This window comes from Ciconia boyciana, chromosome 9, assembly GCF_034638445.1.
Source record: "Ciconia boyciana chromosome 9, ASM3463844v1, whole genome shotgun sequence".
NCBI lineage: Eukaryota > Metazoa > Chordata > Aves > Ciconiiformes > Ciconiidae > Ciconia > Ciconia boyciana.
In genome coordinates, this window is record NC_132942.1 from 20,006,923 (window position 1) to 20,021,072 (window position 14,150).

Genomic DNA, 14,150 nt, shown 5'->3' on the forward strand with positions numbered 1-14,150 from the left:
GCTGGCAGCAGGACCCAGGGTATGGATAAAATGCCCCGGTGCCAGGCAGTGGGGGAGAAAATGGGTATTGGAACGCCAGCGACTGTGCAATCAATAATCGGCCTTTTTCTGATCAGCACGAGGGACCGTTTCATCTGGACAAGAGGTTTAGAAAAGCACAAACCCAGGTGTTTTAGTGGGCACTGCACTGCTACTCCTGAACGGAGGGAGCTCAGTCTGTGCATGTTCTCGTGGCTATTGGTCAGCGGAGACTTGCAAGCAGATGGATGGTTTGGAGTTATCTGCTCTCAACAATTTTAGTGATGCTTGCGGGAAGCTTTTATCCTGGTCTCTTGGAAGGAAACTGAAGCTGCTAGCAGAGGGCACGGGGCTGGGCAGTCCTGACTGCATCTCAGACCTGCCAGCATTAAGACATCCCCAACTGCACAGGCCAGCTGGGCAGCAGGGCTCAGATTTTATAGCCTTTGATGCTGACATCTGATGACTCATTTACAGTCCAAGGGCTGAGATTTCCCTAATCTGGGATCTTGCTGCATTCCCAGCTCTCCTGGGTTAATTTTTTAATTATTTGCTCTCCTGGACAAATAATTTCCTTGGTTTCTCCATGTGTAAGGGGGGGATAAAGGTGCTGGCTGCCACTGCTGAGCCCTTTGAGAGCCATTGATTTGAAGTGCTCGCACTGGAAGGGGTTTACAATTGCTCTTCCCAACTTCCCTACTTTTAGACTTGGACAGGGTTTCGGATGGCTTCTGAAAATGTAAGGAGATACTGCGGGACTCTGCCTGCCCTAAAAACACGTGCTGCTGCTCTGCACTGCAAAGTACCTGTTGCACTATCCCCGCGGGGCTGCATCCATGCCTGGTGGTAACTGCTAAGCTGATATAGCTACGGTGGTTTAAAGGAGGTGCTGGAGGTGAACGTGTGGCACGGATGAGATTTTTAAACAGAGTAGTAGCACAAGAAAGTGGCAGTAGTTTAATAAAAAGGCATGTTTTGCCCTTTTTCTCCCCTCCTGATTGCGTTGCCATCCCTTGCAGGAGCACTTGTGCCAGGCTTTGGCTGAGCTGCAGCGGAGCCGGCGTGGCAGAGGATTGTGGCACGGCTGTGGCAAGCCAAGACCAGAGTCTGTGCAGGTTTACCAAAATCACATTGCAATCGCACCTTAAGTGAGCAGAGGTGCTGGGATCATTAGGCATGAGAGTGCTAATGAAACAGAACCATTTCCCCACCATGTTTTCTACTTTCTCACACTTTATTGCTTAATTCACAGCAGGGCAGGCCTACATCTATCCTCTCGGGACTGAATTTAAGCAGAACTGTATTTAATCACCTGTCTCATTAATCCCTAATATTCTGTGTGCAGACCTCGCTAACAGAGCTGTGCAGGAAGGCAGTGCTGAGGTGGGAAGGAATTAAACAGCTTTATCCTAATAGAAAGCCAAACCACCCGTTCCTCAGCTGCCAAATGCTGTAACCCTTACTGGTTTCACAGGAGGATGTGGCCCAAAATCTCCCAAGTGTTTGAGCATCATGTTGCGAAAGGACAGATGCTGTGGAGCCAAAGCAGGGCAGTGCTCCCCAGGAACAGGGCGATGCTTGTCTCAGAACTGGACCGAAAGGGCTTCTTGCTGGCGTTTGCACCAGGCAGGTTCTGTTATGGCACGGTTGTCCCTAACCCCTGGGACCACCTACAAGTCCCTAACCCCTGGGACCACCTACAAGTTATCCAGGGTGAGTGTTCCCTTTGGACTGCAGCTTTTTCCCTGGAAAATGCAGGTGGCAGGACCAGTCCCCACTTGCTACAGGGCAAGGGGTGGCCCCCATGTTCGCTGGCCCCAGGGCTTCAGTGAGGAAGGATGCGGCTGCAGAGGATTGCCATGGTTACAGGCACTTTCCTCATGGTTACAGGTACTTTCCTCATCATCCTTGTGGTTTGTAACCACTGCTCAGGGCGATGCACCACAAAGTAGCCAAGCAAAAGGCGCTGGGATTTCAGACCCCTCCCAATGTCCATGTTTCCCAGGACAGGGAGGACTGAGTCTGTTCCCCAGGAGGCAGCAGGGAGAAGGGGACCCTAGTTGGAGGTTCCCTTCTTCTGGCCTAAATTAGGCAAGTGAAGGTACTTCACTTGGCTTCAAACCACCCTTCCGCATCATTTTCCTCATGCCACTGCCTGTCCATGGCAAAGCACTAGGCAAAAACAGTGGGGAATTTGGTAAGGGAGAGAGACTCTGCACAGCCATAATTATTAATTTATGTTCAGGAGCCACGCAAAATTCTTCCAGCCCCTGTCTAGCAGTCATGTGATGCTTGCTGTCTTTCCGTCCTCTGGTCTCTCATCTTTGCTCTCCCTTTCATCTCTTCGTTTGGCTCCTCATATCATCCATCGCCTTGGATTATAGTCCCTTCTTTCACTGGGCAGAGACCTGTGATGCCCACTCCCTATGCTGGGCCCTTGGCAAGTGGCAGCTCTTCCAAAACACAGGGGCGGAAAAAAAGGCAAGTTCAGGCAGAGAATCCTCCTCTGGAGGAACTCCCACAGGTTCCCTCCTAACAGCTGTTAAATCTCCAAAGCATCCCTTTGACACAACACCTGTGGGTCTACAAAACCTGTCCTTTCTCCCTGATCTGCCAGAAGAAGCCTGTACTTAAGGAGGACCCATGACACCTAATTGATGATAATTAACCCCCAGGCATGAAAGCAATAGTTGGCACACCTCAGGGTTGTGATAATTTGGGTTTGATCATGTCCCTGTGTGAACTGGCTCTGCTTTGGGGTGCTTGCACCCTGCTTTTGGGGACTAATCCTTCTTCCTTGTTCCTCATTACCCCATCCAGATCTCATTACTCTCGGGCATTGTGCAAGCAGTGGGGGATGGGGACTGGCACACTCTGCTCCAGCAGGACAAATGAGGTGGTTTTTTTCCCCAGCATTTCACCTATAAATAACTGAGCATTTTAAAACTCCATTTCTGCCACAAGACTCTACAGGAAAGGGTTTAGATCTGATATACAGATATATTTTTAAGCAGTGAGAGACTGATTTGTGCTGCTCCTGCCCAGCTGACACCTGCATTCGGTCACCTCGGAAAGGCTCAACCTGCTCCTGCAAAGAGGAAAAATTGCTGGCTCCTGAGCAGCCCTGCTGCAATACTTGTGCTCGGGGACACAGCAGTGTCCCAAGCCCTGGCAGTGGCACCTGGGAGATTTGCTGCTCTGGACAGGGTGCAGCATGAAGCCATTTGCCCGGGGCATCCCATGGCAGAGGAAAGCAAATGCTGAGGGCAGCCAAAGCCAGGGTGTCACCGAAATCGGGAATCAAACTCCTTAACACCAATGTAGTATTAAGAAGCAGGCATTCTTTATTACGGCACCGGATGCACGGGGGATCGTTCCACCTGGTGTGCATACCACAGGTTACATCAGCCGAAACTTATATTGTCCAGTTACATACATATGCATCAAATTTCCTGGAATGATCATGCATATTCATTCTATTTCCTGGAAATAATTATCATATTTGCACGGTCATTGCACATGCATCCTTGAGCTCCGAGGGGCTTCTGTGGGGGTCTCTGGTGGTCCTTGGTGGCCGTACAGGTGTGTCCTTTAGTTGACCCCTTCTTCTGGACATGCGCAATCCCACCTTGCTTATGTAACTTGCTTCCCTTCTTCATGGTGCATGGTCCCTAACAATGATTTGGCACCCTTAACACAAACCAATTATTCTAACCACCCTCGACTCGTTGTCAAGATGGGCGGGGGCTGTACTGGAAACATAGCAGCATGTCCGTACTACTCCTTGTCCAATTGTCTTTGGGCATAGTAGCATATCCATAGCCATAGGTGTACAAGCACAATATTAAAGCATTGTCTAACCTGCTCCTATCTCTATGTTGCTTAGTTACAAAAGAACGAACTAATAAGTTTGGTTACATCTGGTTACAAGGGCAGTGAGGTAGCCCTCTGCAGGGACCTGCCCATGGGAACAGGCCCATGTGCCTGGTGTGGGCACTGAGCAGACTGCCCCCACGGTTTAGGGTGTTTCTGTGTCTTATGTGGCTGGTTTCCAGGGAGGAATAACAGCTTGGAGCCTCAAGGCCTTTTAACTGGCTCTTCCTGTTGTTGCTTTCTGAAAATAACAATAGTGGGAGGTTTATATTCCTTCTCTTTTTTCTTAATTCAATCTCTTCAGTGATGTTACAATTGCTTAAGTGGAGCTTTCCCTGATGTGATGTCAGGGTAAACTGTGTGGCAAAATTACAGCCAGCTGAATTAGCGCTGTGTTTTCTGCTGCTCTCAAGCATTTGCAACAATTATTAGCCGCCTAGTGCCTAAGCGGGTAGAGAGTGATCATTCCACCAGCTCCTAACTCTCCAGTTCTCCCCATGCTCTGGATGGTACCAAGACCTGTCCGAAGTGTGAGCGAGGCCCTGGGGTGATTTGAAGTGCTTACATCATGCCTGCAGTGCCCTCTCCACAGCAATGCCACCTATGGGTACTACCAACAAGCTGGTGAGCAGAAATATGCTAAGGTTGCCAATACTTTCCTGGAAAGATCCAGAAATAAGCAAGTACCTTTATATACACTATCTGCTTTTTAAAAATCTAATACAGCTATACGCACAAGATGGGTGAGACCCTTTATCTCCTGGGAAGCTGCACAGACAGCCCTTTGGCACCTCATGCCCCGCGAGACAGACTCAGGCAAGTCCATCTGTTCTGCCCATGCTTTAAAGTCGTGTAACTAACCCGAGGTAGCTCCTCATCCCAAAACTAGAATTTCTCTAAATTTGCTTAAACCATTGGACAAAGTGGGTTGAGATAAGTAGGGCAAGGACAGGAGAAGAAACATGTATGTTCTCGAACGAGAAAGCCAGGGCAAGGATACTGCTCTTCTCATTGGCAACCAGACACAGGCTGGATGGATCTTGATGGATCTTGATGGATAAGTGAGACTTGAGCTTCGCATTTCTATCTCTGTGTCAAGTGTGGAGAAACATATCCCATGCAGCGACCAAGTTTCTGGAGAGTCAGGAGCGATCATTCAGAGGCACGGGAAAGCCCCAGACATACCACATAGGAGACATCACTGAACCCAGCAGGATGCTTTGTAAGTCCGTGTTGCCTTTTCCTCCCCCGCACAACAAAGAGCAGAGATCAGCAGAAAAAATTGCTGGGTGTGATGCTCATCCTCTTGCTACAATACCACAGGGGGTGGGAAACCCTACTAATTTTTCTCGTGGTTAAAAAGGATCCTGGTAAAAGGATTTATTCAAGTATTGTTAGAAAATGCTGCCCCATTCTTCCCCCACCCTGGGGTACAGACACGCAGCATGGCTGCTTCCCATGTGGACAAGCTCAAAGATGGGGAGGAAATGTGATTTTTCCCTGATGACTTTCCTCCCAGTAATCTCAGCTGCTATTTGAAATGGCAGCAGATACCGCATCCTCAGACAAAATCTGCTTTTCAAGTGATGATATCCCTTTTTATAATAAATGCTGCCAACTCCCAGAAGTGATAGCTCACAAACAATCAGCAAGAGGACAGCAGGAATGGTCTTTAAGATGCTGTGTGGAATAGATCATCCACTGTACAGCAACAAATCAAATTTAGGGAGAAAGAATTTGAAAACAAATTACCAGCAAGATATTTCAAGCTGACAGCAATTTGGAGCAACTTAGGTCTGTCTGGTAAGAACTGTATTCCTTTTATTTCCCTGTGAATAGCAGCTACCTTATAAGATTGGTTTCTCGTTGATAATTCTCTTGTCTGGAACAGAAACTCCTGAGTACACTTAAGTTGATAACTCTCTCTTTCATCACATTTCAGTAGCAATGCTTTTCACCTTGACGACAGGATTTCTCCCTTTGGATGAAGTTTCAATGCCTAAAAAGCCACGCGGTTTTGGGATTTCCAGCCTCAGGGCCTTCTGGTGCAGTGCAGGCAGCATGGTCCTGGGCTTGGACCCAGGGCTAGGAATGGCGGGGATCGGAACTTGCGGCAGGAGCTGTGGGGATATGAGCACTGCCTCAGTTTCCCTGCTACTACAACAGTATAAAAACTGCTCATATGTATTCCTCTCCTCATGGGAGAGGGATAATTAATATCTGCTAGTAATACCTTCCCCTCGGAAATGCTGAAACGTGAAGGATTAAGGGTGCTCCTCCATGCCAGCCTGCAGCTTGAGAGGTGAGGACATCACCTCTTGTGTGCCTAGAGGAGAGATGTGGAGCTTTGCATGACATGTGTGAGTTAGCAGGAGCACGCAGGGAAGGGAATATCAGATATGGTGCAACCACAAACTTAATGCACGCACACAGCCCTGCCCTTGCTCTAGGTTAACGTAGCAGGTGGAGCTCAAGTACAGTGTGGCCAAGAGAGACACTTGGGTGGAGGTGGAAGTTGGGAGTGATCCCACTCTGCACGCACGGGATGTGCATTTCTCCAGCATCCCGTTGACATAGCACTGAGGACTCATCTGTTTCTGAATGTGGTGCTAGATGTGTTAATTATGGAGGCGTGTCATTAATGTCCATCAGTAAGCACAGAGAGGACATGGCAGGTAGAAGGGAAGGCAGCAGTGCTGACATACCCCAAGCAGGAGAGCCATAAAACCAGTGCACTAGTCTGTAATTTGCCTGCAATTTCTCCTCAGGAAGCAATGAAAGTTTATGACTATCCATGGCAATGCCCGTGTATCTCTTCCAGAAAGTGGCAAATAAAAATAGGCCAGAATTGCACTAAGAAAAAGAGAATTTTGACATTCCTTTGAAAACTCTTTGCGGCCAAGTGCTCCTAGCCTGTTTTGGCCAAGTACTTAGCAAGAGGGATGCCAGCTGTGGCTGACAGTCATTTCGGCCACCCTTGGTTTAGCGCTAGCCAGGCCCTGCTCATTGGCAGAAATAAGTCTCTGCTGAGGGATGTCAGCCAAGCAGGTCGATTCAACTAGTTTAATCTTTTGAAATTGAAATGAAGGGATTTGTGCCGGTTTAACAAAGCCCTAGCTCCCCTCGGGGGTCACATCAGACTTGGGACAGGAGGACTGTTTCCATGTTGTTTTCTCAGTTGCCCCACTTGGTGCTTGGGGCCAGCTTTTACCTTGCTGAAGACTCATGCAACGCTTCTGAGCTTCCAGGGAGCGTGAAAGGGAGTTTGGTGCTCCGAGTGTAGGGTCAGGTGCTGTCAGCATGGGATTTGTTTCCTCCACTGGCTTCTGCTTTGTGTCTAGCATTTGGGAATAACTCATGCATCAGGAGGGAGGAAAGCCCTGATCCAATGATGGTTTAAATTTGTAGCTTAAGTTGTGGTCCTTTAACACCTTAAATTAAAATCACCCAGTACTTGTTTTGCACTGCATGCCCCCTGGATAACGAAAGCAATCTATGATGCCTATTTATTCAAGTGGTGCCTTAGAAACTAAAATCTTATTGTCTATTCTCCATGGATATGAAATACTCAGTGATGTAACAGAGGCTCCATTTAAAATTAAGAATTTTTTTCCCCAGTGCCCTTGGCTAAGCCTTCCTTCTCTGCACAGTCCCACCTCTCCGGGAACCACGTTTCAATGATGCTGTACGCCCTTAGTCTTCACAGCATTTTAGGATCTTTCCAGATGGAAAGTGCCATAGAAATGTAAAAACTTATTAATTAAAGGCTGAAATAGATGCAGTGTGTGGAGGTCAGTGACTCATGCAGTAGGATTCTTAGGCTTCTGCTATGCATTGCCTCAGGGTGCTTTTTTGAATATTCCCTTCTCTGGGGCTATGACAGTTTATTACACACAGGCTGTGTGAAGGTGAATGCAAACTACTCCGGCTAGGCTGTTCCTTAGTTGGCAAAGCAGCAACCAGTGAACCCAGTTCATGCTGAGCCTTTTGGGACAGCATAATTTCTCCTCATTACAGTTTCTGCCTGTTTTTTTCAGGACGCCTGTGCTGTAGTGTGTGTGCGTGGGAGGATGCTGCTTGGTGCCAGCAGCCCCTGTGCTCATGGTCATGCTGGTGTTATGGATTGCTTCTGGGTTTCTCTTTCCAAAGGCTCCAGGAGCACTTGGTGACGGAGGAAGAGAGAGTGTTTTGGTTAGGATCCAGTGGCTTCCTGAGTATGAACCGGAGCATGTTTCTAGTAGACAGTTTTTCTTGGAGAGGGTGGGCAGTGATGGTGAACACAGCAGTCGTAAGCCCTGGAGCAGTGAGCACCTGTGGCTGTAGCTCTGCCTGGCACAGCTCGTGACGACCTTGGAGGCATTGCAGCATTGATCAGGGCAGCAAGGTCTGATCCTCGGGCAGCCAGCGGTGCCAGAAGGAGCCCCAGTGTAGATGCAGACGTACTGGTAAATCCGTTCTTGTCCTGACTGAGGTTCATTTAATTGAGGTGGGTGTTTTAGTTATTCTGCTGCAATGTACAGCTTAGGTGGCATAGCTGCAGTCCCACCAAAAGCACCACCTACATGCTTACATGGTTTCCACCATGCTAAACTGCAGTCCTGAGGCATGCATGGCCCCGAGACACTGAGATTTGCTTCCTGGCTGTGAGGATGTTGATTCCTAACTGGATCTTGGGAAATGATCTTACTTCTTTATGTATCTGAGCCCTGAAGAGGAATGGTGATGCCTCCCAGCTGCATGGGAACGCCGAGACCAATACTGGGGAGCTCCCAGGACTTGATGCCATAGCACGCATGAGATGACGTTTGTGCCAGACTCTCAATTTTGTCACTTTGCTACGTTGCTGGCTTCATCAGAGCCAGCAGTCCTCAGAGGATGCTGCATTTTGGGGTAACCCCCATAGCAAAGCTCACCCAGCTTGCAAGGTCCCTACCGTGCTCCTGTTCCATCGCTGGCAGACCAGCGATGGGCACCTCTGCAGAGACAGTAGAGGCGACAAGGCTGCACTGTGTGCAGTCAGTGCAGCTGGTGGCACAGCGCAGCTGCCCTGAGGCTGTCCTCATTGCACAGCATGACATCAGCTTGCAGATAGCCTCAACCCTCTGGTATTTGGACCCTGAGATTCTTTTATCATATTTTTAGTTTTTCCTCTTTCTATTGATTGACTGCTGCTCCTTCAGCCTCTCCTGCAGCGACTTCCGCCCATCATTACACCACTCTACATCTTTTCCACTTTTCCTCATTCCTTTTATTTCCTTCCCTCTCTCACTCCCTCTTAATTCCCCCATTACCATCTCCCACCCCAGCAGTCCTGTCTTTGCACCCCTCACTTCTCTTTCAACACTCACTTCTCACAAATAACAAAACTAAACTGTTCTTTTTAAAAAGCACAAAGATAAAACACACATTTTGGAACGGGCATGAACAGACGCACAGAGCAACTACTTCATTTCAGCAATGTTGTAACAGAAATAGAAAATCCAGTCCCAGCTGAAGCATATAATTTACACCCCGTGTATGCTGGGACTAGCAGACAGTGTAGTTACACCAGGTGCTACATAAACAAGACCCCCTTGGCACACAAACCTATCCCAGGATTTGATAGCAAAAGGGCAGCTTTCCTGCTGTGACTACACCCACCCTGGGTGTCTTCAGGTGGCACTAGTCAGGGATTGCCTTTGTGCACACATCTGACTAATGTGGATACACTGCCAGGAGTGCGCAATTGCCTGTGCCAAGGTGTACGTGCTACACCTCAAATTGCCCTAACAGAGGCGAGACTGAAAGCGTTTATTTTATGCACTTAACAACCTACCCGCAGTATCGCTGCAGCGGCCTCTCCTCCTTGCCTGTCCTCTCCCCTGGCTTACGTTTGGTTTTCACCTAGTGAAAAGGGGTGAGAGAAACATCTTAAAAAACCCAAGAAAATGGGATTACAAAACCACAAACACTGTTAAAAGGGAGATTTGGGGTCAAGCAGAAAACTTCTAACTCATTTCAGAAAATGGATTAGATTTCAAGCTGCTGGCACAGCCTGATGCTGTCTTAATGACATTTACTGGATGGGAAGTGTTGGCTATTGTTCCTGGGTGCCTGTCTAAACAACACCCTGCACTTCAGCCTCATTGACAGAGCCTGCCACCATGTTCCAGAGAGAGCTGTTAATTAAGAGACAAAGTCCAGTCTCAACCTAGCTGGCTCTATTTTTACATAATTTTATTTTTTGTTTGCTCAGTCTTTTAACTTGCTCCACAAACTAATAGGGCTGCCAGCTGATCTCCTACTTTTTCCTTCGCTTTTCAGTGGCACAGTGCAGAACGTGTGATTCTCCACAACTGCACGCCTTCTACCTTTGAGTTTGTAGTTTTAAAAGGGATTTTTTTTTAAATCTGACATTTTGTCCTGAAAGGATGTGAGACGTGCAGAACTGCCGAATGTAGAAGCCACCACAGGAGGCCAAGACATGATATTAAAAGGAGTAATGAAAGAAAGCAAGCTATTGAAGTGTAAACTCAATTTTACTGAGAGTATGCTACAGATCAGAAATGAGTAGTTGGAATCCCTGGTGCAACTGACACCAAAATATTAATGGTTTGGTACAAGCAGGAAATACGAAGAGCTTAAAAAATCTGTTTGCTCTGTGTTTCCAGAGGAGAGCCTGTTTGTTAAGGCACTGAAGACCCTATATTATTTTAATAACGTGTATCTCCGTCAGTATAATAATTACAGATCTCACCTTCTTTCAATTAACTTCACTGACCGACAAGGTTGGACTCTTGATCCCTTTTTCTTTCTGGATTGTAAAACAACAGTACTCCATTTATTTCCTTGTCTTGGATCCCTTTCTTGGATTAAACCTGCAGGAAGGAAAAATGCAATCTAAATCGCTGCAGGACACTGTCTGTTTTCCTGCAGTAAAGGCTTGTAGGAGTACGGCAAAAATAGGAAACACAGCTCTGCTGCTAATGCCATTGAACCAAGACCTGGAGGAAAGTCACAGTCCTGAACCATGGTGTGCCTTCGCTGTGACACTGACCTGGGGGCCAGCCCCCTTGGGAACCCGCACAGGCTGCCTGTCTCCCTCAGCTAAATTACATACCTTGGATAAACCTACCTCCCTGGTAGGTTGCCCAATCTCTATATATTTTGCTTAATATCAAAGGATGGAGTGAGTAGATTTAGGTAGCTCAGAAGTGCTGGCAAATGAGTCATGAAATGTATTAAATTTATTAAATTGTTTTTACAATCCAGTACAAGTGTAAGTTATGTAGTGAGATTTGTATTAAAAACCATCTCAAAACACACCATGAAAAATCCCAGAGTAATTTGTCATAGGATAAAAATGGTCCCTCTCATACAAGAGGCTCACTGGGACCTTTCAAAGAAACCTTTGAAACAAATTACCACTTAAAGACAACTCTCCCCATCTGCAAACCTACGTCTCTGGATTGAGGTTGGGTCCCTAAAACCTCCTTCTCTTCTGATAGGAGCTTTGGTGACCCTGCTTGTATCTCTGGGATTTCTTCTCCACTGTATTCTTGTTATTAGAGACATTGCATGAAAATAAGACTTTTCCTAAAAGCAACAGCTCTCAAGAAGGTTACAATAATTAGGTTTTCAAAACAAAACACCAAGTTACAAAACCCAAGAGGAACCGAGCTCTAATTTTTCCTCCATCTCCCTCAAAACCCAGTATCCGTCACCTCCTAGTTCTCCACAGACCTTTCACATCTCTGTGCTACCTCAGGAAGACGAAGCCAGGTTTTCACCTAAAATTTTTTGATTCTACCTCGAAAAATGACGTCCACCCCGGCTTAGAGAGCCTGAGCTGACGGGGGGGGCTCAGGGGAAACCTGAGGGGCTGAAGCCCACCCGCCGCGGCTCTGTGGGGGGGCTGGAGGCGGGCGGGAGCCCCTGGGACGCCCCAGGGGCTCCCGCCCGCCTCCAGCCCTCACCTGTCGGCGGGCGGTGCCGGGAAGGGCGCGGGGGCGGCGCGGCGGGCGGTGCTGGGAAGAGCGACCGGGCCGGGCCGGGGAACGCGGGGCGGGGAGGCGCCCGGAAGAGCCGATTTCCTCAGCGGGACGGGAGCGGTGTCGAGAGAGAGAGACAGACAAAGCGGCCGAGGGCCGGACTGAAGCGAGAGGCGGCGGTGAGGCGATCCTCCTGCTCCCCGGTAAAGTTGTGGGGTCCTCGGGTGCCGCTCCGCTGCCCTGTTTCTCTCACTTGGAAACTTTTGCGCGGTGAGGCGGGCTGGGCCCTGCCGGCCGCCGGTTCTCTGTGAGGGGCGGTGGGAGGCTGAGCGGGGGGAGTTGAGCGCGGCGCGGGGGAGAGGAGCGGGCCGCGCCGCCGCTGCCGCCTGTGGGGCCTGGGCCTGGGCCTGGGCCTGGGCCCGGGCCCGGGCCGGCCGCGCTCGGAGGCCGCGCTGGGCCAGGCCGGTGTGGGGTGGCGGCTGGGGCTGGAGGCCGGCTTGGGGCGTGTGGGAGCTGGCTGTGTTTTGCGTTGATGAGCGTCATTTTCCGGAGGAAAAGCGCCGGACAAGCCCGGTTCCTGGAGAAGTTTCGGTGGCAGCGGGGCTGTGGGGAGAGGCTCCTCCCCCCGCAGTCGGGCACAGCCCGGCGGGGCCGCCCCGGCGCCGCTCTCCGGCGGTGCGCCCGGGCAGGGCGGCTGCGGGCGGGGCTGCCGGCTCGGCTAGCGACACCGAGTTGGTCTTGGCTCTGGTGTACGCTCCTTCTCTTTTCGAGCCCCCGAGTTTCTCTTGGCGGTGCAGCTGAAGTGAGCATCCTCCCTCTCGCCCGAGCTGGTGTGTCTGTTTCAGTACACGAAACAGCCTCTCCTCGGTGGGAACACTCCCCTCTCCTTAGCTTGGCTCTGCCACGTTTTTTGACACCCACCTCTAATCTGCTAGTATGTAGTAAGGCAAGTGCTTCTCCTTCGCTGACAAGAAGTTTCGCGCTACTTTTTATAGCCAAGAAGTAAGGAGAGCGTATCAACTCTCAGCCGCCGGTTTATTCACGGCCCTTGTCCCTGTGGTCATAGGGTCGCTGAGCAGTATGTGTCAGCTGGCTTTTATTCATTACTCACACTAGTTCAAACCATGTGAAATCTTTCAGACTGAAAACTTGCAGGAAAGTGTATGGCGCACTTATATTTAGTGAAGAATTGGATGTGGTCAAGGCGCGCTTCCCTGCCTGTCTGCCCTTGGCCTGCCTGCCTCGCCCCGGAGGCGGCGGGTGTCTTCTGGCGAGGGTGATCGATCTCTCACTCGTCCAGTGTGGGGTAGGAGCCTCCATGACCGTGTCCTCGTTCCAGCTTTCGGAGTTACGATTCAAAGCATGTCTGGGTTATCTGTATTGAACTAGTCTGGGAGCTCTTTGCTGCCCCCCTGCCCCCCTCTTTTTTTTCCTTTGTCTTTTGTTTTTTGAGATGGGGGTTGTGTGAAAGGTATTCTTGGTGCTTGAGTTACTAGTTTCCTGCGTTTCTCCTGCACTGAGAGTGGGGAAGCGGGGGAGGTGGGAGAGGCTGTGTTAGCTGTACTCTTGTGCTAATGCACATCCTCAGTCCTGCTGGCTACACTAGGCTTCGAGTACTTTGAAGCCCAGCTACAGGCTGTGGTTTGTTTTGGTTTGGTTTTTTTCAGCTCCTGGGTTGGTTTATAGGCAGGTTTGTGTTTAAATGGAGGTGAAAGCCTAGCTTACTTTACAATATGTGCGGTCTTTTAGGTACCCGTTGGTCTGTCTTGGGGTGCTAAGGACACATTAAATGTTTAATAGGACTTGTTTCTTCCTGTTGAATTGAAACTTTTTGTTTAAAAAGGGCATAATTTTATGTTGAGTCACTGTTTTTTATTTACAGAGAAACAGTTTTTAAAATGTCAAGGAAATGTTTTTTGACTCTTCTCAGGAGAAACAAACAAAGGCTTACTAGGTTTTGTTTTAAAAAGGCTTTGCCCTAACCCTTTCCGTAATAAACAGCATGCCTTCAGTCTTTGGGGTTTTTTTCAGCCAGCTCTAATAATAGGCCTCTGATTAAAAGTTTATACAAGGTGGCGGGGGGGAGCACAGCGGGCAGAGATTAGAAATCCCATGCTCAAACTGATGATTTAAAATACCAATGTAAATATTTACTTCCTCAGTAAATTTTCAAGCTTTGTGAAACATGAGCATTTCTGTGCTGACATATGTAATGGCAGACATTAATGTGCATCTTCGTAGGGCGTCCGTTGGTCTGATGAATTTAGCTGAAAGATGTAATAGAAAAGT

At 48.9% G+C, this 14,150-nt stretch overlaps 1 protein-coding gene and 1 long non-coding RNA gene across 3 annotated transcripts in view; one reads left to right on the top strand and one right to left on the bottom strand.

Moving 5' to 3' along the window:
• Positions 1–3,451: 3,451 nt before the first annotated feature.
• LOC140656410 (uncharacterized) lies at positions 3,452–11,981 on the bottom strand. 2 transcript variants are annotated; one of them, XR_012044075.1, is made up of 4 exons: positions 11,847–11,981; positions 10,628–10,748; positions 9,707–9,774; positions 3,452–4,132 (listed from the first exon to the last, which is right to left on the bottom strand). It is a non-coding gene; the product is annotated as an uncharacterized lncRNA (long non-coding RNA). The 2 variants fall into 2 exon arrangements; XR_012044074.1 differs by lacking the exon at positions 11,847–11,981 and adding an exon at positions 11,614–11,769.
• The window catches only part of CTNNA1 (catenin alpha 1), a 121,813-nt gene continuing 119,592 nt past the window's right edge, over positions 11,930–14,150 (top strand). Inside the window, exon 1 of the mRNA XM_072872072.1 lies at positions 11,930–12,064. The gene's annotated coding sequence lies outside the window, so the exon portion shown is untranslated. The remainder of the gene's footprint in view (positions 12,065–14,150) is intronic.